The sequence below is a fragment of the Agelaius phoeniceus genome, chromosome 6, assembly GCF_051311805.1.
Source record: "Agelaius phoeniceus isolate bAgePho1 chromosome 6, bAgePho1.hap1, whole genome shotgun sequence".
Classification (NCBI taxonomy): Eukaryota; Metazoa; Chordata; class Aves; order Passeriformes; family Icteridae; genus Agelaius; species Agelaius phoeniceus.
Window position 1 is genome coordinate 17,194,570 of NC_135270.1, and position 27,582 is coordinate 17,222,151.

The 27,582-nt window shown below is 45.8% G+C and overlaps 2 long non-coding RNA genes across 3 annotated transcripts in view; both read right to left on the reverse strand.

The window, feature by feature from the left end:
- LOC143694339 (uncharacterized) overlaps nt 1–24,884 on the reverse strand; it is a 153,349-nt gene extending 128,465 nt beyond the window's left edge. For both annotated transcript variants that reach the window (XR_013182730.1, XR_013182731.1), the window contains exons 1-3: nt 24,798–24,884; nt 24,443–24,557; nt 1,142–1,252 (exon numbers count right to left, since the gene is read on the reverse strand). This is a non-coding gene — a long non-coding RNA (uncharacterized LOC143694339). The remainder of the gene's footprint in view (nt 1–1,141; nt 1,253–24,442; nt 24,558–24,797) is intronic.
- The window catches only part of LOC143694340 (uncharacterized), a 183,083-nt gene extending 155,800 nt beyond the window's left edge, over nt 1–27,283 (reverse strand). Inside the window, exons 1-2 of the long non-coding RNA XR_013182732.1 lie at nt 27,030–27,283; nt 24,980–25,677 (exon numbers count right to left, since the gene is read on the reverse strand). This is a non-coding gene — a long non-coding RNA (uncharacterized LOC143694340). The remainder of the gene's footprint in view (nt 1–24,979; nt 25,678–27,029) is intronic.
- Nucleotides 27,284–27,582: the final 299 nt, after the last annotated feature.

Consider the following 27,582-nt stretch of genomic DNA (forward strand, 5'->3'; position numbering starts at 1 on the left):
TGCTGCAAACAGAAGGGGACACAGACAACAGGAGTGATTTCATTTACTGGAGGTCTGGCTCCATTATGTACTACTTTGTGCATATTTAAGGGATGCTATGAAGCTGCCAACATGGCCCACAGCTGGGCAGAACATGAGTAACCCTAGTTTAGAGGAAGAGGTAACAAAAGAAGCTAAGAGAGGTCTGAAACCAGGAAAACAGGCTTGTTTATGAAGCCAAAAAGAGAGTGCAGCATATTCCAAGACCAAGGGAATTTTTCTCGCAACATTACTTTGCCTTGGCTACCTGGCCACTCTCACATAAACAATGGAGACACACCAAGAAAGCAAGGAGACTTCACAGAGGTTATAAAAATATCACTTGTGTAATTAGACTGAATCAAAACTCATGACTTTCTGGTTGGAAGGAATGCATGTGTTTCCCCTCTCGTTTCTTTTTCTCCTCTTTTCAGTTTTTTTTCCTCATAAAAATCTAGATAAACAAAAGCCCTAGGATATTGGATGGTTCCCTGCATATTGTTTTAAAAGCAGAAACAACAACAACAGCAACCACGGTGGTGAGGAGGAGAGTCTGCGACCGACGCTGTGCAGCCCCTGTTTTCCTCCCTTTGCAGGAACTCTTCTCACCCTTGCTCTGCCCCACACAATGCCCATCCATGTGCCCTGTCCCAGGACAGGATGAGGCACCTTCCATTGCTATGTGCCCTTCCCTCTCTTCCCTCAGCCACAGCAGCACTGTCAAGGGTCACATATATAACCAAGTGTGGCAAATTGGATTTACATTCCTCCCTCTCTCCTCGCCTTCACGGGCAGCTCACTGACTGCCTCCTTACAGACAGATAACTGTAAACAGAAGAGGGGAAAAACACCCCTCTAGACACCCTTCCTACCATGACTGGTTCATGAACTCTGCAAGGCAGGGACTTCCCACTGCCATGCACAAGGAGCCCACGGGGCTGCGAGACAGCGCCTGGAAGGTCACCCCCACACATTCTCATTCACAATAGCCACCAACATTCACCCACTTTCTAAAATGCTTTGGATGAAAAACACAAGTGTTGCCAGCTTTTAGCTTCAAAAATGTCGTGTGTGGCCCTAGAACAGAACGATATAGGCTTCAAAATAATAAGACTTCACCAACCCAAAAGTATTTGGAGTATTTTTCATCTGTTTTCTTATTTGGACCCTTGAGGCTTCATATTTTCAAGTGAAGTTGTTTTCTTCCAGGATCAAGAGAGCTGGAAATGCTAGTCTGAAAAAATAAAAATAAATAGAAAGCTGAGAATCTCATTCAGCCTCTTGATTCCAAGAGCTCAAATAAAGACCACAAGTCTCAAATAAAATCCACAAACACCATAAGCTTCATGATGATATTCAACAAGGGATGCCAATGTTTAGAAGCATGAAATGATAATTCCCACCTCATTGGATCTGGTTCTATTTTCTTTTTCTCACCTCAAATTCAATGACTGTTTTTCTGTTCCTGTAGGGACTCTATTTCTAGACAAACAAATCAATTTCTTCCCATACATCAGAGGGTGTAATACAATTTATCTATCTGCTAACTGCTTTTGAAATTCTTCAGTCCCTGATGCTTCATGAAAACAAACAATTCAACAGAAGAAAAAACCTAAGTAATGGTCTAAATGAGAAGCTGCATCAAGAGTTCTGTGTTTATCTTTTCTGTTAGTTTACTACTGTTCAATCAGCTCTTCTGTGCCCCTAGGCTGTTCTCTCCTGAGCCAACAGAAGATGGATATAAGGTCAGGGGACTGGAGGGCAAGCTCCTAGGAAACAGAATGGGAGAAACCCCAAACTCTTCTGAGCCTCCCAAGCTTTGGGGGGTCAGAACAGGACAGTGGTTTTAGCAGGAAGCTTCATGGTTCCCAGCACTGCCCAAAAGATTTATTTTTTCTTTTCCATTTTTTTTTTTGCCCAAGTATCATTGATAAGGAGAAAAAAAACCCCCACAAAACTATTTAGAACAAGAAACTTCCTTTTTTTCCCCTCCTGTCATCAGAGTAGCCAAAGTTCCCTCTTAGAAAAGGGTTTAGAAAAATGGTGATCCCTGCCTCCTTCATACATTTGCTGTAAACACACTCTAAAATCATGCTGTGTTCCTCTGGGGCACATTTGGCAGTATACAGATAAAGGACCTCCACTGAGGGGGACATAGAGGCACACACTTCAGTTGGGTGGCTGTATGTAGACACATCATCACTGCCTTCTAGAGGTGAAACCAAGAAGAGATAGCAGTGTGACACACTGTCGCCAACTATGCAAATTCAAGCAGCTTCAACTGCTCTCAAAAGGTGTTGATCCAAAGAAAACATGAAATAGAAGTCAATGGATCTGAGTGGAAAATATTATAGCAGTCAAACAGGCTGCTCCAATAACACCACCTCTACCCACAGGTATGTTTGAAGGGGATGGGGAGAGAAGGGGAAAAGAGAGAAGGTTCTGTACTGAAGATCTGAGAAGTTTGGGCTTGTTTGGGGATGAGGTTTTTTCCTGCAGAAATCCCTACCACTACTAGGGAGCTGTGCAAGTCCCAGAATGCCAGAGACTGAGATGGAAATACACTCATGAACTGCTGCAAGCAGCCACAGGGCCTTCCATAAATCACTGCAAGCTCAAACTGGGCTCATTAACGTGTAAGGAAGTCATGGCCCCATCATTACTGAATGCTCACAGCAGAGCTGTGATGAGTAAAGTCATGCAGCATCACACTGGTTATCTATGCCCACCAATCCCCAGTATCCTGCCAAGGGGCAGCCCTCTGGATAAAACAATCATGTGCAAAAACTTGTTCCACAAACAAATCAGAACAAATATTAGGGCTAAAAAACTTCGTTTACAGACTCTCTCACTCCAGGGAGCAACAAAATCAGTTTTGCAACCAGTAGAAGTCACCCTCTTGCTAATATCGTCACACACATGCACAGAGATATCCGCACCAAGCCAGACACCCCCCAGCACACGCCATGTGTTTGCATTAAGACCTCCAGAGAACAGCTCTGCCACAATCTCTGGGATCCATGGGCCAGCAGAGATGGCTGAGACACTCTGCAAGAGGAAAAGTTCTGCTCGTGCAGCAAGGAAGCACAGCTGCTGTGGCAATGGCATCTCAGCAGGGCAGATCCGAGTCTGGAAAGCAACATTCCATCTTGACTCATCCCTGCCTGGAGGGTGAGCAGCTCACAAGAGGCCTGGTAGCACGGGGCTGCAATAGTTGTGCAGCACATCTGCTCTGTTATCTCAACACATGGACAGCTCCCACTAGTGTGATCCACCCCTTATTTTTACATCCACCAAAATATATTGAATTCCTTCCTTCCCCCTCAGAAATCCAGTGCTGGCCTAGCTCACCACCTTCTTGTTGGACAGCTCAGTCACTCGAAATTCATCTGGCCAATGCTGGTGAGAGATGAAACCAGATCCTGGGGCTCCAGAGCCGAAAGCTGGTCCCCCTCCAGGTCCCTGAGAAATCCTTTGCGGTCGCAGGGACGTCACTGCTGAGGTGGGATCTACCTCAGACTGAGGAGGCTGCCTCTGGTTGTTATTAGCTGTACTGAGGATTTGAAGGACACGGAGGCATCAAGCCAGCTTCTACTCCAAAATGCAGAGATCCTACATTTGCAGAACATGCATCTGGCCTTCATTAATGCTTAAATGGTCCAACGTGGAATCAGAGTGGGGGGCAGGGAGGGAGCTAACACACTCCACACTGAACAAGGGACATTCAGGCAACAGGATGTTTGGCTATGAAGATGTTTCTGATCGGGGAGTGTCTTATCCAACAAGCTCATGCTGCAGCATCAGCAGGACCATGCATGGCCCTGGGTTTTGTGTGGGACAGATAGCCTCCAGCAAGGGCTTGGCCTCAAAGTTTATCATGGTGGTCATCACACACCTTAGGATGGTAGCCAGGAGGGCAAGGCCAAGCAAGGAGATTGGAAATTCAGCCATGAAAAGGTGATGAGGTGGTCTTTTACCCTGACAAAAGGAGGAGCTGGACTCAAACATATTGCCAACCCTTGAAGAGCAGATCTCAGAGCATGGGCAGGCTAGAGAAATGAGGTGTCAACATTAATCCTTTCCCTCCACATGGCTGAAGGCACAACCATCTTTTCCCTAAGGACCTGAGCATAAACAGATAATTAAACAAACACACTACAAAGATCTATGTTTCATCCAAGAGGGAAGAGCATCCCCTGTCTGGAAGACACAGGGGTGGCAGATTGAAGGAGAGTTTCAGTCTGGCTCACAAGAATCAGAGTCCATCTGTGAGCGTGGCTATGAGTGTACAAGAAGAGTGATTCAGCACTTATGAATATCTAGATAGGTGGGTCGCTGAGCACGCAGCTGAGCATGCCTGTGTGGGCAGCACAGCACATGGCAGAATATCAGCACACAAGCAGCATGTGGGTAAACAAGTGTGTCAGAAGTGAAAGGACACAGCAGAGCAGGGGACATGTTTGGAGGAAGGAGTCAAGAACTGTGCCAACTTCTATCTTCCATTAAATCTGGAACATTCCCTCACTTAGCTGTGGCACAGCAGCCTATAGGGAGAAGCAGCCAATATCTCTGTATCTCGTTGGTGACATCAGATAGTAACACTTTCACTGATTTGGTGCTCAGAAATGGGGCAGACCTTGGGCTGACCTGACCTCTAAACGAGCAGAACAGGAACTGCGGGAAACGACAGTGTAAACAGGAAGGGATGAGATAAATAAGAGATGGGGAGGGAAGACATCCATTTAAACTGGCAGCTACTTTTTAGCTTCATTTCACCTCTTCTGCTCAGCTAGGAATCAAGGCTCCCACCCTTTTCTGCTCACCTGTCAGAGCAGCATACACTTACTACTTACAGCTCTTTCCTAGCTGATGCAAAGCTTGCTTCACATCCCTGCTAACACCACAGCTGAGGTTGTCCGGGAAACTGGGGAGAACATGTCTACATGCTCCAACAACTTGAAGGAGAAGACTGGGTGCAAGATTTCCAGCTAGCTCCTGTCCTGGGAGAGCCAGAGCTGTTATATGCAACCCAACAATGCCCAGTGATCTCCTCTCCTCCTCCAGCTGAGGTTGTGGTAGATGCTGGACAATCATCTCATCTAAGATGAGGCCTCCTCCTAAGCATTTAGGGCAGTTAGAGGGAACAAAATACACCAGGGAGGACTGATCAACTCCAAGTGATGTAGTGTAATGAAACAGAGGGAAGAAGTGGGAATAAGTTCTCTTCTAGCTCCATCCAGGGTTAGGTGTCTCTAGGAACTGAACCTTGCTCAGCATCAGTCCAACCTCAACTTCTGCAAGCTGCAATCTGTGCCTTTTAGGGACAGTACCCTGCCCTGGTGGTCTTAGAAGGGTGATCAGCATTTAGTTTCAGCAGCCTGATGCAGCTCCAGTTTTAAGCCACTTTTAACATAGCAAATCTGCATTTAGATATTAGACATTCAGAGTTCTGTGCTCCCACTCCCAGGTCACAACACACTTTTCCCATTCTGATGGCCTAACAACCAGAAGAAAAGGATGGGGAACCTTCTGGTCAGACTAAGCATTTTTGTTTTCTCTTCAGAACTGCATGTTCCTTGCCTAGAATGAGATTTTAGTCCTGCAATTTCTGATCACTCCTGCTGGCAACCTCCTTTGCATTTGCTCAGCTCTGCCCTTATCCCTTGTATTAGGGAAGTGGCAGAAGGCTGTGCCCTACATTTCCAGGGCAAAATACAGAACTGTCACAGGACAGTGTAGAAGGAATCAGCCCCATTTATCTGTAAAGGAAAAAAAAAAAAAAGCCAAACCCAACCAACTGAGCCCTGTTACAGAAACCCAGTTAAGTACACAAGCTAAACAAAACACAATTAGGTTTCCTTTGGCCAGCCTGGAACATATGGTATTCGTCAGCCAGTCGTGTTCCTCTCTCAATTCTGGCAGGAGATAGCTAACTTGTTCCAAGCACTGAGAAAGCTCCTGGAAAGTCAGCATGCTGAGCAAACTTTTGGAGGGGGGCTAGCTGGGGATATAACAGCTCACACAGACACAGATTTGACAGCGTTTCTTCCACATTGTTCAGTGCAGCTCTAGGTTACAATGCCTCTGGCTTTAGTACATTCCTGGTTCACATTGTTCCCAGTGGTATTGCATCTCTACACCCTCATTTGCTAAGCACACACACACACACAGTTTTGGGGTTGAGGGATCCTATCAAGTAGGAAGACAAAGGTGTGGAAGGAAGAGAGGTTCCTGTGGATTTGGGCTCATAAAGAAACCCTAAAAGGACAAATTGCTTCCACGAACAGCACAGCAAGACCTTTTTTATACTACCTTTCCAATGCAGGCTGAAAATGGCTGCTGCCATCCCAGAATGGATTGATGAGCAGTTTCCCAGCAAGAAAATGATAATAAATACTGTGGTGTCACAGAGATTGGTGGCTGCAGAAAGGAATCGCCTCTGAATTTGGTCATCAACCAGAAAACTGCTTCAAGAGTCTGGCTCTGTGCTAGGCATAGTCTGCTCTGCTGCAGTTTACAAAGCAGTTAGTGAAGAGCTGGTTCACAGAGAAATGAGCCCATGTTCTAATACAAGGAACTGGAAAGTGTGCTGCAGTACAGTAAAGTCTGCAAAACCACTGCCACAGCAAAACCAGTTATGTCTACGGGAAAAAGAAGCTGATAAAGGACCATTGATTTATTCCAGTTTCAGACTGGAAGTGAGCAGAGTGCTTCCCAATGCACAGTCTAGGCCTGCATGAGAGTTTCAGCTGGTTCTGTGTCCTCATAGTTTAGCCTCATCATTGCCAGGGCTGGTCCAATACCTCTTGCATATCTTTGCTTGGTCTGCTGGAGGCCTTTTGTCAGCAAGGAAGCCAATTTATTCCCTGCAGTGCAGTTACAAGCCAGCACTGCCTCCAAGTTTCTGTACTACCTTTTATCTTGCCATACACACTTGGCCTTACTGCATATCTGTTCCTCCCCCATCCCTGTTGATGGACAGCCTGGTTGGCTCAGGCCAGTACAGACTCAGCCTAGTTTTCTTCAGGTAGTAAAAAAGTGGGAAATGTGGTTGTAAAGTAGAGCAAGAGGATTTCTTCTGATGATTTCTGTGCTCTTTGGTCCACCTGTTTGCTGCCAGAGTGTGGCTTCCTTCCTCATTTACCTGCTAGGCACAGCCATTCTTCTTCCTTCATTGCAGAAGACCAGAGTACTTCAACTCCCCAATACACAGCTTTTCAGTGACATTCTTGCCACATCAGTAGCACTTCAGAGTTGCGTGGGTCTTTTTTACATGCTCCTTGTAACCCTATATTCTTTGTAGCAGGAGGTATTCCCTTACTTCCATTTCCAGCTTTTTGCCATCTAAGATCTGGCTTAGGCAATAAGCTTCTGTATGTCTTCACTGCATTCACCACTCATCAAGTTTACTGGAAATAAATGCATTGGGAAAGGATATTCCACTCCTTTGGTCTGCTTTTACAAACGAGCCACACTTGCCATGCTCACCACTTATATGCTGGGGTACCTCAAGGACTGAAGGGCCTGCAGAAAACTTTTACATCTGTTTCTCTTAGAGGACTGCTTAGCCCCACCACACTCAGAAATTTTGGTGGTACCCACAGCTCCAGTGTGGCATTTCATTAGGATTATGCACGTGCCCTCGGTCAGCTCACCTCTGGCCTGACAGACACGTTGCTCTTGCTCTACATTAATAACAGGAGTGCTTCTCCACTGAGGTTAATGGCACAGCACACTGCCCCCAATCATTTCTGGCACAAGCTTCACCAATGCAGCCAGACAAGCCACCTGCCCTTTGCAGGAGGGGACCAGCTGAATTTTGGTCTCAGGAGCTGAAGAATCTACTGCAGCTTCATCCTTCAAGAACATCAACTATCACCCCTTTAGGAGCTCTGTGGAGTGAAGCAACAGTGCATCACCATCCCCTCCCCACAGCAAGGACAAGTGTGGCTGGCTTTTGTTCTTCACATCACAGACTTCAGTGGGGCCTGGTCACTGAGGGCCATTCATCTCTTTTGCTCTCAGGTCCTGCTCAGCAATACCCTACTGGGCTTTCCCCATCCATCATTACTGGCAATTTCATCTCTGTCCCTTGCTGGGCACTTCCTCCCCTGGCCTTTGAATCAGAGGGTTTTCTCCCCTTCCTCAGAGGAGCTTGTAACATTTACTGCATGGTGTTGGAATCTTTGGACTGAACCGAGTCACAGTTCAGCAAAATTAGACTGGTTTCAGCTTCCTCACAGTAGGAAACTGGTCATACTGCAGCTGCCTCTGTTTTCCTGTTTAAACCATCCCATCTTCCTAAGACTCTGTCCTCAGTGGCAGAGGAGCTGCGTGGCTTCTGAAACAGGAGATGGCAGTTGCCAAAGGTCATTTGCAAAGCCATTAAAAGCAAGAGGGTGCTTCACGATGTTTCCATCAGTGAGCAGAGTTACAGCATTTGGCTCCTTCCTGCAGTCTCCCAGTATCTCTCATTAACACCAGTTCACTACTGCTCCTCTGGGAGCCCGGTGAAATTTCTCTGGCTTGCAGGATGGGGCTTCCTAACGCAAACCTGGTGCAATGTCCCTGCGTGCCCTGTTCCAGGCTGTGTGACTCCACCAGCGCCACAGCAGACCGCAGCACCCCCTCGCTGGGCTGCTTTCAGCACCATAGGACTCCTTGTGTTATTTAGGTTATCTCACATGTTGGAAAGTATCACACAGTATTTTACAGGTCTTCAAAACTGTCCAACAGCCAAACAATGAAACCACACATACACAGAGATCTCAAAGGGCACCGTTATGTTGCCTAAGCCTCTGCTGACAGCTTTCAACCTGCCATGCATCCAGAATTCCTCCCCTTCCCTGTGAGTTCATTGAAGCCACACAATTTTACATGAAAGAGCATGGTGCCAAATATTCAGGGCTGCCCAGCACAGGTTACTCATTGGCACGGTCCAGATAGGGCACAGCAGACAAGCTGCTCTTTCATGCAGCAGTGAGGGGAGCTCTCAAAAATGGACATGTGCAAACATATGCCACGTTTGTTTTCTTGTACTGGCATTACTCAGTAGTACCTGCTATGGGGGAAGCACTTCTGTGCTGTGAAAACACCTAAGCATGAACATTACTTTTATGAACATGAACAGAAGAATTTGAGAGCCTGTGTTAGCCACTTGTAAATGAGTGTGCCCACCTCACTTGAAAAGCTGGCGCAGCATGCAAGTAAATGTAAGCATAATAAAAAATAATAGGAAACAGACAGGCAATAGAATTAAGAGCAGCAGCCAGCTGGGATCTTCTAACCAGTGACATCAAGGGATTGCTGAGGTAATACACTGATGGGTTTTAAATTAACTGTAACCACTCAGGAAAAAGATCTAGGCGTCACTGCGGACAGCTCAATGAAAACATCTGCTCTGTGCACAGAGGCCATCAGGAAAAAAAAGAGGCAAAAAATGTTAGGTTGAATAGGATAAAGAACAATACCAAAAACGTTATAAATGCCACCACATAAATCAATGACACATTCACACTTTGAGAATGAGCTGAAGCCTGCGCACCCATTTCAGAGCAGGGATAACAGGAACAGAGGCCAGAGAAGGATGCCAAAAAATCGTTAGAGACACGGAAAGGTTTCCAAGGTTGTTAGGAGGAAAGATCAAGGTCCAAATCATTCAATAGCTTGCACCAGAAGTGTATAAAATGATGAGTGAGACAGGTCAAATGGGAATAAATGGTGGCCACCTAAAAACACTCCAAAAATATCATTGCAACAGGAAAAAGAAAGCCCATCAATATTTTGCAGATTGCCCAGTTAACACGTGGAGCTTGATGCCACAAGATGTCAGAGTTCAGCTCTCACCACACTGCCATCACAAAACAGTGAATGAAATGTAAAGGATACACACGTGCATCCTGGCTGCAGGACCTGGGCAGGCACTGAACTCCTGGGCTAGGAAGAGACAGTGATACCAATGGCAGTGAAGAAAGCCAGGGAGGAACTTGATACTAGCAGGAATGCAAGGAGAAGGTTAAGGAGAAAAAGGTGAATGGGAGATAAAGTTCATGTAATAATCAGGGAAAAGGTAAAGGGAGGTGTTTTGTGGGATTTCATCTTTCCATGTCCAAGTGATAGAGGGGAAATTTTTGTAAGATACTCGTAGGCTGTGTCAGAGCACATGCTCCAGTCCTCTGATGAAAGGAAAAATGGAAGATGCTGATCACAGGTGAATGTTCACAGCTGCAGCCAGCTGGGCTGCAGACAGAGCAGCCAAGCCATGAGAGCTGTCCCATTCAAGCCTATGCTTCAAACACCAACATCCTGGTCCATCCCCAAGTACTGCATTCCCCTTGCAACCCAGTTCACCATTCAAACTTCAAAAATAAACATCTGAATATCCTGCAGATAGGGAAATTTCAGGCAGCATTGAGTGTGTTCAGTCTATGGTTTGATTTAGGCTGGCACAGAGAGACCAGCTGCAGTGGTGCACATTTTGAGCAGTAGGAGGAAAGAATGTTTTTTCCTATGTTATCCACTGTGCCTCCAGCTCAACCATCCTGGAGCCTGAGAGTCTAAATGTATCTAGTATGTATAGAGCTGGGGGTTTTTCCACCACACAGGGACTTGTGACAGCACAAAGCCTCATCAGGTGCCTGCAATTCAGCAAATGCACATCACTGAGCACAATCTGAGCAGGTATTTAATACCAGGGCTAACAAACCTCTTCAGACAGTATGTTTGTTATGAGGGTCACCCTGATCTGCACATGGCTCTTATTTCCTATTCAAGAGCAAGCAGATGGACAAGGACAGCAGCAATGGACCCTTATGGCCACTGAAACAGAGCAATTTTTCCTTCATGTTCAGGGATTTCACTCAAGTTCTCCTCAGCTGCAGTGACAAGAGCAGTTGGGTGGTAACATGAACACATGGGAAGCATTAAAGCACAGCATCACACAGAACTTGGGCCCATCCAGACTACTCATGTGTTACAGGGCACAAGGTTGCCCGCTCCTCTGTCCATCAGTGTGCCCACAGGATGCCCACTGCAGGGCTTTCCTCTGCTTATGCAGGCCTGGCACTGGGTTTTTTTTTGCCCCACTGTGCATGACTAGTGGTGTGGATGCCTAGCCAGGTATGGGCCTAAACTGGAAATGTGACACCAGGCAAGCAATCACACAGATTTATGGCAGTGGATGTACCAGCACATACACATCAAGCAGCAGTCATAGTCCTGGAATGAGACCATCCATCCCCAAAGGCACTGCTCTTGCCACTCCAGCATTGGAAACAGCAGATGGGTAAGAATTTGCCCTATAGTCCTGGGGTAGTTGGACATTTTTCCACCTTTCCCAAGTATTCCCCTCCACCTACCCTTCTCCCAGGAAGCACAGAGTATCACAACCAGAAATAAAATCAACAATGATGCAAAACACACAAATAGTGCCATGGTTACTTGCACAAGCTTTGACATCAGCTGCCTGTTCCTGGCTTCCCTTTCCAGCATGGGAAGCAGGAGCCCCAGCACAGCAACCCCAGCACACATCACCCATTGCTCCAGCTGCTTTTCTCCACACCTCCTATTCCCAATCCCACCCACCCTCCTTCCCCACCCCATGGGGAACCCCACCACCAACATACCGCGCACACAACATAATAAAGCAACAGAGTCCAGTGTTAAGCAAGGCTTTCATGTGCAGCCAACATTTCAAAAGGCACAGTACATGCTGTATGCTCAGTGCCGTCAGACTGGATTCTCCAGTGTTTTAGGAAAAAGGTAAGGCAGGAGGAGAGGGTGAGGTGGAGAACAGACCAAGCTTTGTGGAATTCTTTTTAAGAGTGTATGCATGACTGTATAAAAGGGCATTTTTTTCCTGACCTCAAAGAGACAATATTATTTCACACAGACCTGTTTCCAAGAGCTGCCAAGCTATTTCTACATGAACCAGTACCTGGTTGAGGCAGTGACTGTGAAGGGGAAACCCTCTCTCCAAGTACGACATGGAAATTCCTTGACCTCAGCTGCGAAGCCAATCAACACGTGTGCAATGGGCCAATGAAAAAGAAATTAAAATACCAGAGTGGCCAACACAGATGAGGGCAGGTGTGTAAGGGAGAAGGCACAGCCTGCTTTTTCCAGTCAAAAGGCCTGACAAAAAAAAAAAACATGGACATGCCAGGCTGGGAAGAGGAGGAAAGCAGGGCAAAACCAAGAGCACTGAGACATTGGTTAGAAAAGCAAAGATGTAAAATGCCAGGCAAACAGGTTCTGAATCATATTCTAAAGCCCAGAGGTAGAAAGGCAGGGCAAACAGGCATGGAAGGCAGAAATAAATATTTATTTTAGGCCATTCTATGATTTGCTGTGCTTCACCGAAAAGTTTGGGTGTTTCACGATGAGCCCAGACAGAGACAATTAAGTTCATCATCAGTCTAGACCTGGTCACACCAAGTAGTGGCTACACCACAGACCTGCACCCTACTCTAAAGCTGTGTTTGCTTCCTCCAGGCCATTGGAGAAAACACCTCCAGAGTGAAACTATTTTTCCTGACTGACGTTAAGGACACACCAACATACTGTCTCCAGAACAAGTCCCACAAACAAGTCACCACTGGATAAAGAGCTGAACAGCAACAACTGACCCATGGCAGCTTCCCAGTCAAGGGAGACAGAGACCTTTAGTTTCTTTCTTGGAGAGCAGGATAGCTAGAATTAAAGCATCAGAAGCCTAGAAAACACTTTTTGTGATCAGGGCTGAACCCTTTAGGATAGGCAAAGCAGCATTCCCCCCATAGCAGCAAACCAATGTGTACCCCAACCCCTCCGTGGCTCCGCAATTGGATTAATAATGCTCCACAGTCAGGTGTGAACGTGAGCTCACAGCACTCCTGTGCCACACCAGATGCACAGCCTGCTCTCTCCATGGGATAGATGTCAGTCAGAAGGGATCTCCCACTGCCAGAATAATTTGTCTTTTTCATGGCCCGCTCCCAGGTTAACAGCAGGAAAGATGACTGCAAGGTCTGGGCCACAGACCTTCCAAGCAACCTGCACGAAGCAGAGCAGCAAACACCAGAAGTACTGGTGGCATCCATGGGTCAGTTTAAGTGTGCACACACAAGGATGGGGATGCACAGCTTTGTCAGGGCCGTGAGCCTCCTCTAAGATCAGCCATGGATATGAGCCACAGCTACAAGCCTTATTACAACAGTGTCTGTATTTAGGGAAGTAAAGGTAGTCCATATACTTTCATCCTTTTCAGACTCCCAAAAACCTCCACTTAACAAAAAACATTCACTCCTTACAGCAAGGGTGACATGCACGGAAGGCAACAATTTTGCTGGTGCTTAGATACTCTCTATTAAAGATACAAGCACTCAGACCCAAGTGAGACCTGTGCTCCAAGACCTAAAACTGGGTCATAACCCACTCCATCCTCAATTAGTTCTCAGAGACCCCAAGCTGCTGTAGTTTCAGTACCTGCTGGGTTTTCCCAGTCAAAAATAAGCATTTGAAAAACAAGAGTGACATCCAAGGAACTTGATTCTTATTGAATCCCCAACATGGGTTTCTTTGCACACAACACCAGATTGGGATATATGTCCTTTCCTATTAGACATCTAGAGGAATCGTGGGTGCCAATCCAGTCTCTCCTCTTCTCCCCTGGTCACCTGCCCCTCTCCTGCTAACGTCAAACTTTCCAAGGTCCCCCAGCGCTCGTGGTCTAGGACAGAAATGTATTTATTAGGCCAAAATGAACATAGTGTGCATGGATTAGAAATGACTCCTGTCTGTTCAACTAGGGTTGGGCAAGCTTGTTTTGCCTGATTTAGAGGCCATTCAAACATTGTGGGTTTGAACATTACTGCATTAGTATTTCACTTAGGAAAAACTGTGAAAAAAAAAAAAAAGAAACATGAAGAGAAGGAAGAGAAGGGGGAAAAAATCCAGTGGAAACACAAATAGTGTATAACGTATATGGGGTCCCCACTTGTGCCAGCACAGATCTTCTAAGCCCTAATACATTGCACAGGCTTCCCGTCAGCTAGAAGTTCCTTTGGTGTACACAAAAAAAAAAATAAAAATTCCTGAATCACCATAAAGAGATGGAACAGGTCAAAAGAAATGGATATATATGCCCACTACAGCTGGTCCTAAACTCTGACCTGTCTTCATTTAGACTTTGAAATCAAGACCACGTAGATCAAGAAAAGAGAACTAATTTACAAAGCTCCAAGCCACTCAGACCACCTTGGGAGAATCACAACAGCCTTCTGCATCAACAGGACGTGCTGCAAACTCCCCACAGCTCCTGCAGTTGGTTCATTAGCTTCCTCCCTCCCTCAGCTGCACCTGGCTGCGTGTAGGACTCCCAACAGCTCCGCTTTCTAGAGATAATTAGCAGTGGTCATTTTACATCCCTCTGTGGACAGGACCCCCTGACAGGTGACATGATATTAGGGCTCATCAACTAAAGAACAAGTCCTTCAGGTTCAAGAGCTAACCCTGAGAGGACAGCTGGTCTCTTCCCAAACTTCACCTCAACGGCAGCAGAGGGGAAAGGTGTGAGACATCCTTAGTACAGGGAGTAAAAGCAAGCAGAGGACACATGATGAAAGAGAAAATTGGGCACCAGGGAAGAAATTTAAGGTACTGAATGAACAAGGCAGCAAGGCTCTCCTTGCCTATCTGACCACTTTAAACCACCTCCTCTATCACCTGTCTCCATTTCAAAAGCAAAAAGCCCACAAGGAATCAAGTGGAAGCCAAACTGAGAAGAGCCTACCTCCAGAGGCATTGTCTCCTAATCCTGAAGGTTGATTTAGGTAAGAACAGAGACAAGAAACAAAGAGATGGTATGCTGACAATGGACATTGCTTACCTGCATGCAAGCAAGATCCAACAGCAGAGAGCATGGCCTGACTGAGCAGTACTCCCAGCACCCTGCAGCCCTCATCCTGAGATCTGCCAGCCCAGAGAACTCACTCAGGTGATTAACTCCACTTAAAACACCATTCCTTCCTCCTACCCCTTCTCCATCAAGCACTTTAAAGCCCCACACCTGTGTGAGTTCATCCTCTGCTCCCATTTACACCTGGGCTACACTCCTCCTTGCTAGTAGGTCCCATAAGCTGCCCTAATGAGCAAAAGGTTGTGTTTGTGTCAAGAAACTACACAAAAGGTACCACCATCATGTTGGGCCATCTTTTCACCCTGCCTCTGAGCCCCTTGTGCCCAGAAAATACTCTCAAGACAAGCACAGTTGCACAGATGTCAACAGGACTGCCCCAGCCCTGCCCTTGCCTGCAGTGCAGAGGAAGATGCTGTGAGCCCTGTATGGCAATGACCCCACACAGGAGGAATCCCTTTTCTTCTCCATAACATCTCTGACTTCCCCCCCACCTAATCTATATTTTTTTTCCGGCCCATGTATACTTTCCAGCTCGTTTCCTCTTGCGGTTCTCATTTCCCGCTCCTAGGAGGTGAGCTCATGCGTTTCTCAATTACCAGCCAAAGAAAGAGAGAGGGAGAAAGCAATCTTATGGAAACAGATGAAGTCACGCCTGTATAAGGCCACATTACAGCTTGTGCTCACAGAGCCATGATGCAGACACTGCTGCCCCCCAAGCCTGGCAGGGCAGCCCAGCTTCCCCATCCACAGCAGTCCCTTGTGCCGAGGGAAGATGCTCCACCAACACGCAGGGAGCGCGGTGCATGTTTGTCTCACTGGCTTTTCCCCCTCGTCCCCCCTCCAGCCCTGCTTTCGATCCTACCGCCCTTTTGTCCACCCCCAGCGATCCCCATGGATCTTTGACTCACTCACAGCACGCCACTGAGTCAATAGCGAGCCCACAGACCATGTGCAAGGCTCCCAGCACTGCCTGCTCTGCCTACGGCTATGCGGACGCCGGAGAAGTTACACCAGGGAAATCTAAAGGCAATTAAAAGCATAATACAAGTGGTTGTTTAGAAAAGGTGGTGGGGAGGAGAGAATAAAATTAAAATAAATAAAGGAATGTTTTAATGAGTGCAGCAGTGAAAGCGGGATTAGAGGTGCCTGAATGGCATCTCTATATTTCCCGTATGGAAGGGAGGGCCGCCCAGCGCAACCAGAGCTGACAAAAAAAATTAGCTGGGCCTCAGGCTCAGAGAAACATTTGGCTAGAAAGGAAAGAAGGTAATTGCTGCAAATGTAGACTAATTCAGGAAGCAGCCAGCCCTACACGGGGCCGGGTATTATGCTGTTAGAGTGCTACGGACACTTTGTGAGTGCTGGCTTGAGGGGTGGAAAAAAGCACAGGGAAGTAGTAGGAAAAAACAAACCAAAACAAGACCGAAAACAACAAATTTCTCCTTTCCACAGTTCACGCGTGCTTAGTGTTTTTCTTCCCTCGTCTCTCGCTCTCCAAGGACACTTAGGACCTGCTGGGGGTCCTACCCAGCCTTGCCTTCACCAGTCCATCCGATGGCCATGGAGGGAGCAACCTCAGTGGCTCCCAAAGCGGGGACCGTATCCCTCCCTTCCCCCTGCCCCAGGAGAGGAGCGGGCTGGAAGGTGAGGCGCAGGGCACGGAGGATGTGTTTACTCTCATAACACCCCTGTGAGGTGGGGAAGTCATAGCCTCATCTGACAGATGAGGAACAGAGGCAAAGTGAGATTAAAGGATTAGCCCAAGGTCACACAGGAAAAGTTTGTAGCAGAAGTGGAAATTAAACCCAGGTCTCTCGGTCCAAAATCAGTGCCTTAAGCACAAGACCAGACTTTCCTAGAGTTGGTCAACCTTTTATATTTGATAGTTTAATTTCAAACAGAAAAACAGTTTATTTTCTAAATACATATTTTCATAGAAAAGAGAGATGGAGGAGCTCATTTCCTGGAGGCAGGAGCTGCTTAAGATCTTATTTATTTCTGTTTAACTTAATTTCTTTTAGGCTTTAGCATTTCTGATGGTAAAAAAAATTGCTGCAGAAATTTCAAAGCACAGGAACACATTTCTCTTTGTTAATAATTCATCATGGGAAATATTTTCCACTTTCCAGCCAGTTCTGCCCTGCCTCTCTTTGCCTTACCAGAGTTTTAATACCTTTTTATTATTATTTTTTCATAGCATCAACTAGCTTAGAAAGCCCACATCTAAACAGGGGCCTTTGTTGGACAACACTATGATCACTAGAACCCTGTGGCTCGGAGAGGTACTTTACAAAGGAATACAGGCAACAAGTCCATGCCTGGACATATGTAAGCTGCAGGACAAATCTTGAGTTAGACCCCAGCTGCTGCTGATGCTGCTCACCCAGTCCCTGCCCAGACCATGCCTCCCTCACTTCTGGCTCTGAAACTCCCTATTTTCTTCCTTTTTATTGTGCTGCCAAGCCCAGTCCTTCCAAAACACATCTTCCTCTTGGCTCTGAAAGCCCCTTGGCCGGGGAAGGAAGTCCCACACCTCCTCACACATGGGCCAGCTGAGGTCCATGGAGGAGCAGCTACTTGTCCACAATCAACTAGGAGACCATCAGCAGAGCTGGGGAAAGTAGATGGGTTTCATTAATACAGAGCCTCTCTCCATTTAGACATGAGAAATCCAGCCCTCACAGAGGCCCCTAGGAATTTACCATCTGTATCCAAAAGGGGAGGATTTTCACCCTGAGACACTAAACAGCAAGAAAGCTACATGAAGCAAACATGACCTGAGGCTGGCATATTTAAAGGTGACTTAAGGACCCAGACACTCAATTCCCATGAAAACAAATGAGAATCACTTGGCAGAAAAGGGCTGTCTTATATTCATGCCAACCAAACGGTTAAAATTAGTTACAATTGGTAAAGCATTCTGAAGAAAATGTGGAACACTTATATAAAAGCTGAGTGTTGCTCAGAAACAAAGATCTCTTTTCCTGTAATTGTGTTTAATGATCTCTGAAGAACAAGCAGACAATCCACAAGGATGACTACCACCATCACATATGTTCCTGTGACAATGAGGGAATTAGGCTGAAACAAAGACTAATATGCTATCCTTACAAGGCAGTTTTCACTTCTAGTCTCGCTCCCTCTTTACTTAAATACTTATTTACACAAGCAGGCAAACTCTGTGCATCAATGATGAAGTATTCCACCAGCAGGAAAGAAAATGTATTATGACTGGTATCAGTCCAGTTTGCCCTGAAGGTATCTAAACACTCACCTACCACACAAAAAGATTTCAGTCTCCTCTCTCACTCCCAGCTGGGTTGTGTCTGGTCCACAGTATCCACCACTCTCCTCTGGGCTGGGGAAGGCCAACCTAAGAGCAGAGCTTCAGCAGCATTGTGAGGGCAGCTCCTGGATCATTTAACTGACCTTCATGCACTGAAAACTGAGCTCTGAGCTCCTTTTTGACTTGTTTCAGTCCCAAGGAAGGATTGTTTGTCCCCTCTGGGACAAGCTCTTTGAGGCTAGCTGACTTCTGCCACAGTCCAGAGCACTCTGCACTGCCAAATGAAGAGCTCACTCACATTTTGACTCACCTGTGTTGGTACAGATAACCAGAGCAGCATAGACCAGTGTGTGCTATCCAAAAGATGTTCAAGACCACCTGGATATTTTTGCATCTGGGCTGTGACTGCACCCTCTTTTTTTTTTTTTTCACTGCTTCCCCCCATTATCACCTTAGTTAACAGTGGGTAAGAAACTAAATTTACCTGTAGGTCCGTGTGCTCACACACAGGCAGCACAAGGGCAGGGTTCTTCGGCAGCCCAGTTGATTTGTTGTGGCTTGTTCCGTATGGCCAATGTTTGTCAGCTTCCTGAGGATATGCCCACAGGGAAGAGGTGCAGAGAGGCCTGAACACACCCACAGGGCTGCCTGGAAGCTTTGGGTGCAACTGGTCCAGGCAGGTGCTAATGAGCTGGTCTTCATCCTATTTTACAGGTCAGCTCTGAATCCAGGACAGAAATACCCAGAGGAAAACTCCTCTAGACTGGAGCTAACATTATACAGGCAGAATGTGGTTTTCGCTTCTTTGTCGCAAGTTCTGGGTAAGGTGAAACAAATTCCTGGAAACTGAAGGGTTTGGCCACTGGAGTTGAAGACTTGGAAAAATACTACTTCTGGCTATGATGATTTATTTATAGTTGCAATTAAAGACAAAAAGCCTCTTCAGAGAGGGAGGATGAAGTGGAAACAAGGCCAGGCCTAGAAACCTAAGACTACAGGGATTCCCAGAGCAAAATTAATCAGGGAACTGAGTTGTTTTCTATTTTTTTTTTCCTAAATGGTTATCTCTTTATTTTGCTTATCTGGCCCTCAGCTTTGCAACAACCACATTTCTGGACCTTCCCCACGAGCTTTGGAAACAGGCCAAACACTAGAATTGAGCCTGGGGATGGGTCTGAAACTCCCAAGAAAGAATTGTAGGCCTTCAGCCACAAAGGCCATCCTACACCTTACCCCTGGAGCTGTTCTCTGCCCAGCCACAGCAAAGGTAGTGACAGCTTTGGGATGTGGCAGTGGAGGCAAAGAGGAGAGCCCAAAATCGCCAGCTGCATAGAAGAGCAAGGAAGAAGGCAAGAAAGAGGCCAAAAGTTCTTACATCTACAAAAAGAAATGTGTGTGGTAGGATTTTCTTTGTGCTGGCCTTTGATTTACAGCCTGACAGGGTATATATTATTCCAGCTCTTAAAAGAGTGGGTGTGGTGCAAACCCCCAGACAACCTTTTGAGAAGGAGCTCTGTAGATGTCTCTTCATTCCTTTTAGATCCAGTTTTTGGCCCTTTTATTCATCCCCTGATGAATAAAAGATCTGGCTCCAGCCATCATGACTTGGATAACAAATGAGGTGGGGAACTGCTGATCAATTCAAACAAGCAAGACAAGTCAAAGGAGGTGCTTCTTTGCTGTCCCAGTGCTCTCCCACTCCTTCTGACCAGGGGCTCCAATCAAGACTTCCAGGCTAGACAGAACCTCTGATCACTGCAGCAATCAGAGAAGTGCCCAGGCAGACCAAAACTAGGGACAGTCTCTCACACAGAAAAGCCAGGGCTGCTTTGCTGTAAGAGACATTGAAGTCAGCTCTGTCTGTTCACCCCCAAGTCTGCACTCTCAGGCCTCAACTTCCCTCTCCAGACTGGAGCAAGAGCCCTAGACAGCCTCCCATGCCATTACCATGTGTAAGCACCTCCAACTAAAAGGCTGCTACAGGTTTTCCCTCCAGCCTGCATTGCCCCATTTACTTACTGCATTCCAGCCTGGAAGAAGAGGCTGCAACTCCCTGTTTACATACACTTTGCTCCAAGAGAGGTTTTTCAGTCTCTTGGAGCTGCCTGACATCCACACTGTGACAAGGAGCTGCACTGCACCCCCCTTCATGGAACTTTTCATGCAACTTTCCCCCACTCTGCATCCACTGAAACATGCATGGTCTACTAGCAGCAGTTACCTTCAGACAGGTACAAGAAGCACAGCTAAAACCCATGGCAGAGAGGTAGTACCTTTCCCTAAAATGGGGAAGAAGCAAGAGTGGATGAACTTTAACTCACAGGATTTATAGGACTGGCTGAAACAATTAGCAATCACCTATTTGTTTCTTATCAAGGATGTCTGGGGTGCATGACAGAGAGAGCAAAGCAAACTTTATGCCTAAAATTAAATAAGCTTGTGGATTGCAAAGGGAAGAGAAGTCAGGTTAGCTACAGTTCCCAGGAGAAAAAGTCTGAAATATAAATAAATAATGAATAAATACCACAAAGTATTCATAAGCACAGAAGATAACAAAGCAAAGTCTTTGGCTAATATGGATTTAATCAGAACTAATTTGGATCCAGCTAAGCTAATTTCCCTCTATGACAGACCGCATGGATAGCAGAGAGACCATTACATGTCTTGACTTATAAAGCTTCAGATGCATAACATCCTCCTAAGAGATGAAATAAATGGTCTCAAATAAACTTTCACAGAGCAGATGCAAAAGTGACTAGAAATATGATACTTGGATGCTAACTATCGATGGGTCACTGTCAAAATGGAGGGATTAACCCAGCAGAGCTGTACTGTGTTTGTTGTGAGTCCAGATTTCTTCAAAGTTTTCTCTAACAACTTGAGCCATTAGATAGATTGCACGCTTGTAAAATACACAGCTGCTATGTAGCTGGGAAGAGCTGCCTGAAGACAGGCTTGAATTCTGATCTTGACAGCGGGGAAAATGTCTGAAAAAAATTGGACCCCATTCAGTACAGATAAGGATAGGGAAAACCTGTCCACAATTCCTCAGAACATTATGGAGAGCTTTGAGATGGACTGCAAGCTCCATAGGGGTCAGCCATGTCTCATGACTATAGACAAAAGACAAATGTTGTCCTGGGTAGTACAAACAGCCTGACTCCAGCCTGTAAAACATGTGCCCTTCTGTTCTGCTCCACCTGGCAAGGCCCCAGCCAGAGTGTTCATCTAGTCTCAGGACAGTGAACTCCAAAAAGATGTACATTGACAGGAAATAATCTGGAGGAAAGCAACACAATCAAAGATTTAGGACAACCTCACCTGTGTGGAGAGCTTTGAACAAAGTGGGGTTGTCCATCACAAAAGAGAAACCCATAAAGAGATCATATACAGCAAGAGTTTTCAGATTCCTGGAAGTCTCACCTGCCTTTCTAAGCCCAGGCAGTGGACACCCTCCACTTCAGAAACACGGAGCAGGTAATCAATACCCACTCCAGGAAAACATGGCATGGGATGGAGGGTGGTCCAGTGAAGACCACAGTGTGAGCAAGAACTTTTGGCCCACAAAGAGCAGGAGCTACTGAATAGCCTTTGCCTCCAACAGCCCACCCAAAAGGCATCACAGTGGAAGGCAGTTTCTGCATCCTGCAAGAGCAGCTGAGCCAGAGTGCGTGTGAGACCTTGATTAAAAACAGGCTGCTGTTCACATTTCAGCTCTGCTTCTGGCAATCTGTGAGAACTTCCTCATTCCTAGAGGGTCTCCTCATCCCAGATGAGGGAGCTGGTGTCTGGGGAAGACCTTTAGTATTCATTACAAAAATGTTTCAACCCTCTTGTCGGTCTCTCCTCACTTCACCAAAGCATGCAGACATTCCTATTTTGCAGAAGCACCCACCAGCTCTCCCTTGACAGGCTCTGCTGCTCGAATGCCTGACTCACCCTACTGCTGTCAAAGGAAAACACTTCCATCCATGTAGAGCACTCCACAGGTTTCAGTGGAACCTGTACAGGACCCCAAAGCAGTGGTACTGAAACGTGAGGAACACACAGCTTCCACAAGTGACTCATGAAACTGAAGAGGAGGGAGATCCCTGAAATACAAGTGGAAGAGCATTACGCTGGACCAGAATCCTGCAGAAGGCACAGCAAGAGCAAGCCACAGAGCTTTTAGTTTTGGGAGTGATGTCCCCTGCCCAGGCACACCAAAATGCAGAGGCAGCATGGCTGCTCTCCTGGGGAAAGGATGAAATGCCAGTCCCTGGTAGAGCTGCAGGGTCCCATCCCCAGTCAAAGTGGGTGAAACATGCCATGCTCCCAGCTAGAGGGAGAGGAGCATCCCCAAACACCAAGGGAGGGGCATCTCCAGTGCCTAAAAAGCCTAGAGGAAGGTCCAGACAACAAGAACAGCAAACACCAACCAAAGCTCTGTGGAATATGAAAGGAAGAAATAAGTAAAAGCAGATGGAGTTGTGCCACAGAGGGCTTTTCCCTTGCATCTCTGGCATGCCACAAACAGTCACCTCCCCTGCCCAGATGGTCTCTGTCCTCACTGAACTGGGCAACTCTGCTCTTAGCTCTGTCTGGCAGCCCTTGTCCATGGGGAATGCTAAACCTCAGAGTCCCAACACACACATTGCAGACAAATTTTTAACTGCTTTCCTCGCTCCAAAGCAAAGCCAACTGCACTGGAGTCCCAGCACAATGAAAGCATAATATAGGTACAAAGCTGAACAGGCCAAAAACCTTTGAAATTTGATGTGGTTTTTTGTCCCCCTTGTTTTTCCAGGTAGGTTCAAACATGGTCACATGTATTATGATCTAACCATTAATTCAAATACCACTTAATGCAGAAGTTCACATGTACTTCAGGGCAAAGACTGATCTGAGCAGGGTCTGCAGGGTCCATTTGACCTGAACCATTTCCTGATTCATCCACAGAGTGTTACTCACGGGTCTAACTGAGTTCTTAAATAATAACTTCCACTTAACAGATGAAAGTTTTTGTATAGGTCAATTCTAACCAGTGCCTGGTCTGGAGTGGAAAGGTCTCTGCATGCTGCATACCCTGCTGTAGATGTGTCTCCAGTATGAAGATGGCATCCCAAGCACACACAGACCATGCTTTACTCTCAGTGAAATACTGGTGTTACTGCATCATGGAAACAGGTTATATTGCTTTAAAGGCAGCAGCACAGAGCAGTATAAATTTTTGCACAACTCTCAGATCTTTCCCTGAAAGCAGCGGACAGCAATTATTCCTGAACCAAAACAACCATGCAACAGTGGCAGTAAATTATTTTATTTGTTTTTTGGAAAATGCTGTGTGCAAGCCACACCAATAAAAGTGATCCAGTATCCAAGGCATTTTTGCCACTTGTTAAAAATGCCGAATTGTCCTTCCAGCTAATTTACTAGCATAAAATCCAGTACATTTTAATTGCTGAATAAATTGCAGAGATCTTACTGGGCCTGTTTCTAAGGTCTGCTCTGAAGAAAGAAACTAACAAAAGTGTCTGGGAAAGACCAACATGGCCTGCAGCCATCAGGGAAACACCTCACCAGCATGAGAAGTTTGGCTGTATCTTGTTGGCAGCTGATGGAAGTCCATGAAGAAGTAAGTGCCTTCATAAATGTAACTCCACACAAGTCATTTCCCAGTTGAAGGTGAGGAAACTGCTGTACATTGCAGAGCTGAGAGCCTTCTTCAAAGAATAGACACAAACCATTCCCAGGCTGAGTATTTTATATGCACACGCAGCATTGCAAAGTTATTATAATTTGGTTTTAGTAAAAACAATGGCTTCTGAGGGATATAGATGTGGGCTCAACAAAAAACACTAAACACTCCCACTTGGCTATTAATCATTTTTAGTAGATTTTAGGTGACAGCAGCTATGACTTTTCTGATCATGACTTAACACACCCCTTTTACCAAAAGATGACTAGACAAATGTCTGGCTAGAACCAATTGCTGTCATTCCACTGCCTTTGTTGCTAACCATCTACACAGGACAATGTTTTTGTGCAGCTGCTCTCTATTTAAACAAAGTTTACAAAATGGGCATAGAGAGAAATTTCAGGTATGACTTATGGTGATGACAAGGGTGAAGGTAAGTGACATTCCTGATGTTGCTCACTGCTATGCCAGTGTGGAAGAGATGAGTCCAGATGCATTAAGCCTAGCATATGTATGTGTCTGGAAGACAAAGCCAAGAAATAAACAGCTCAGGAGAATCACCTACCACCTTCTGGCCACCAGGGATTCACATGCTCAGCTCACAGGAGCAGCAATTCCTCACTGAGATTCCCTGAGCTGACTCCAGACAAGCTGGGACATCCATCTGCAGTGGCAGAGGCCTGTGTGGAGAGACCAGATTACTCTGAAGAGCAAGAAGAGCCACATCCACATGGCCCAGAGCCCAGCCCAGCCAGCATCCTGAGCCACTTGGCTCAGCTCTGGTGTCACACTGACACAGCCACAGCTCTCCAAGGGCTGGAGCCACGCTGGCACCACGCTGCAGTGGGCAGAGGTGCTCACAGGGATCACATCTAACAGAAAAAGGCTGGGAAAGGGAACAGGGACTTGGAGTCACTTACCTGGGGTGACAGAGCTGGTCAGCCACTTGGACAGGTACTGCACCCAACCCCAGCCTGCTGTCCAATTGCCCATGCTGTCAGAAACTGTTCAAAGGACAGTTTCAGCTGCTCACACACATATGGTCACTGACACGTGGCTCAGGGGGAGGAAGATAATAACAGATCATCTGAGGATAACATACTGTATGTCAGATCATGCTGAAAGGGGCCCAAGCCAAGCAAGCTTTTTTCCCCTCTTCAATGGAATTTCCTCGTGTATGCATGTTTTATTCTGAAGATGACATTTGTTTCCCTAGAAGAGAAGATTATTCTGCAGACTGTTTTCTTTAAAGAAAAAAAAAAAAATTAAGAGTCTTTCAGGTCACTAGAAAACTTTACAAGTTTTTCTTTTTAAAGGAGAGAACAAATGCAAGAAAGGCACAGAGTAAGCATGAAATCAATTAAGAGAAATAATGGGAATAAATGAATCCTTTAGGTTTGCAGATTAACCCTGCATTTTCTCAGCCATGCTTAATTCATGTATATCTTGATATCTTGGTCCTCTTCTGCATCTAAGTCCACTTGGCACTGCCAGGGAAGTTCCTTCCACACTTCCCCTGAACAGAGAAACACAGGTGAGCAGTTTTCATGGGTTTTATATTTTCAGCCAAGAGCACACCTTTTACTCTTTCGTCTCTATTCCCTGTCCCCATAGTCAGATCACAAACTCATCAGGGACAGGCATGTGCATGGGAAAAAGAAAGGACATAAGAACAGCCTCCCCCACAGCACTTTACCAAGGTCATTTGGGCTGCATCTTCACTGTATCTCAGCCTGAAGAGTCCTACTCGATGTTTCAGTCCTTTTTCACTGCTAAAGGTTCTTCCAGTAGACACATCTTCTGCAAAAGGAAATTCACAGACAATATATTTACTTTTTTTAATCAATCTTTCACCCCTAAACTGTAGGCTTTTCAAACACAAGTCAAAAACTGCTTATCTATTTTCTTTCCCTCACATCCTTCCAGTGCTCACGCTTGTCAACCAATCTGAATCTGGTACAACTTTGCAATTAAGGACTATTTGTGGTCTCAGCAGATTCATCCTCTACACCCCAAAAAGTGGTACATCTTAGTATCAGAGACCATGCCAAGTCACAAATGACCTCTTGAAATTGTCCAGTCCTATATCCTGTTTGAAACAGGGCCAGCTGAGAAGTGTTTGTGCTAGACCTTGCCCATTCAGGTTCAGAATATCCCCAAGGATATCAATCCCACATTGTCTGTGGGCTCCTACTCTTGTGTTCCACAATCCTTGAAGTGGCAGGCATGTTTTTCCTAATATCTAACAGAAATTGCTATTTTTGGAACTTGTGCCTGCTGCCAACCGTATCACTGTCCATCTCTGAATCAAACAGCGTGGGTTTCCAGGCTCCTTTTGGGTACTTATAATGAGTATAAAGCTCACACAGCAATTTCAGTCTCAAATTTGGACTTGAACTAGGAAATTAGAGCAGTTCTTTCCACAGCAGCAAAGGAAAGCTGAATGGCAGAAGGACAATGCAATCAAAGTTAGTGGAGTATCTGGGAGTCCTCCCATCAGAGTCAATAAGCCTGGAGTTAAATCCAGGAGGTGGACAGATAGCACAGTGAGAGAAGGTTTGGAGATACATTTTCTTAATGGCTTAAGGCAAACTGGTTTTAACATTTGTCCTTGTATGCACGGATTGCATATTAGATCCCTTTTTAATTCCTACTGCAAAAGCAAGAAATAAAAAAAAATCTTACAAAATTCTCATTTGGTACTCAAAGAATGCTTGGCATAAGTTGGAGAGGATATGGTATAATTTTTCATGAGTAATGAATGTTTAAGTCATGCTTGAAGCACAAAATTCAATTCAACTTTAATTAGAGAGGCGTCACTAAAGCTCTTATTATGATTTTATAGGCCACAGAGGAGATCAGATCAAATTCTCCAGTTACGCTGAACAGGGCAGGAAAGGCAGAGAAGAGATCACGTGCAGGACGACTCAGCTCATCCACTCTCTGCTATTTGTGTGTTACTGTTAAAACCCACCTGATCCAGGGATGACTGGTTTTTAAGGATCCCTAGCACAAGCTGCAATGCTACTACACATTAGGGCCTCAAAAGTATTGTTCCCTAGCCCACACCATGCCATGGACTGAACATTTGGGAGGAGCTGGGGCACATTGAGCAAGCTCTGCTAGACTATTAACCAAGTATGATCAGATACCTTTCCAGCTGCAGCAGCAGCAGCTTTGCCAAACTCTAAGGCTGTTGGTATGTGTCTCTATTTTATTTTTTTCCCACTCTCCTCAAAATAAAAAGGACAGACCTGCAGAGCAAAACCAAAAACAATCGAGGTGGTCCTCCAAAGTGCAGAGTCAGAACCCCAGCAAATGCTGGCAAGGGAAAGATATAGAAAATTTATCACAATTCACTATCTGGCTTGTTTGCTGAGACTGGGACATAATATTTCCATTAAAAATTAAAATCTGGGACCACAGGGACACAGCTGCAGGTATGACATCTCTCTTGACCTCCAGAACTCAGGTGTTAGAGGGAGATATGGTTCCATCATTTTTTTCTTCTGCCACTTAAGACAATAATTAATCTGTTAACACTGGCTGAAGACACATGATTTTATAGGAAACACAAATCAAAACACTGGAGTTTCAAAGGCGGACAGGATTTTTTTTTAATATTAAATATTTTTATTTTGAAAATATTTGCAGCAAAATAGCCATGTAGCCACATCAAGTCCTGCAATAATTTTTGCTCACTTT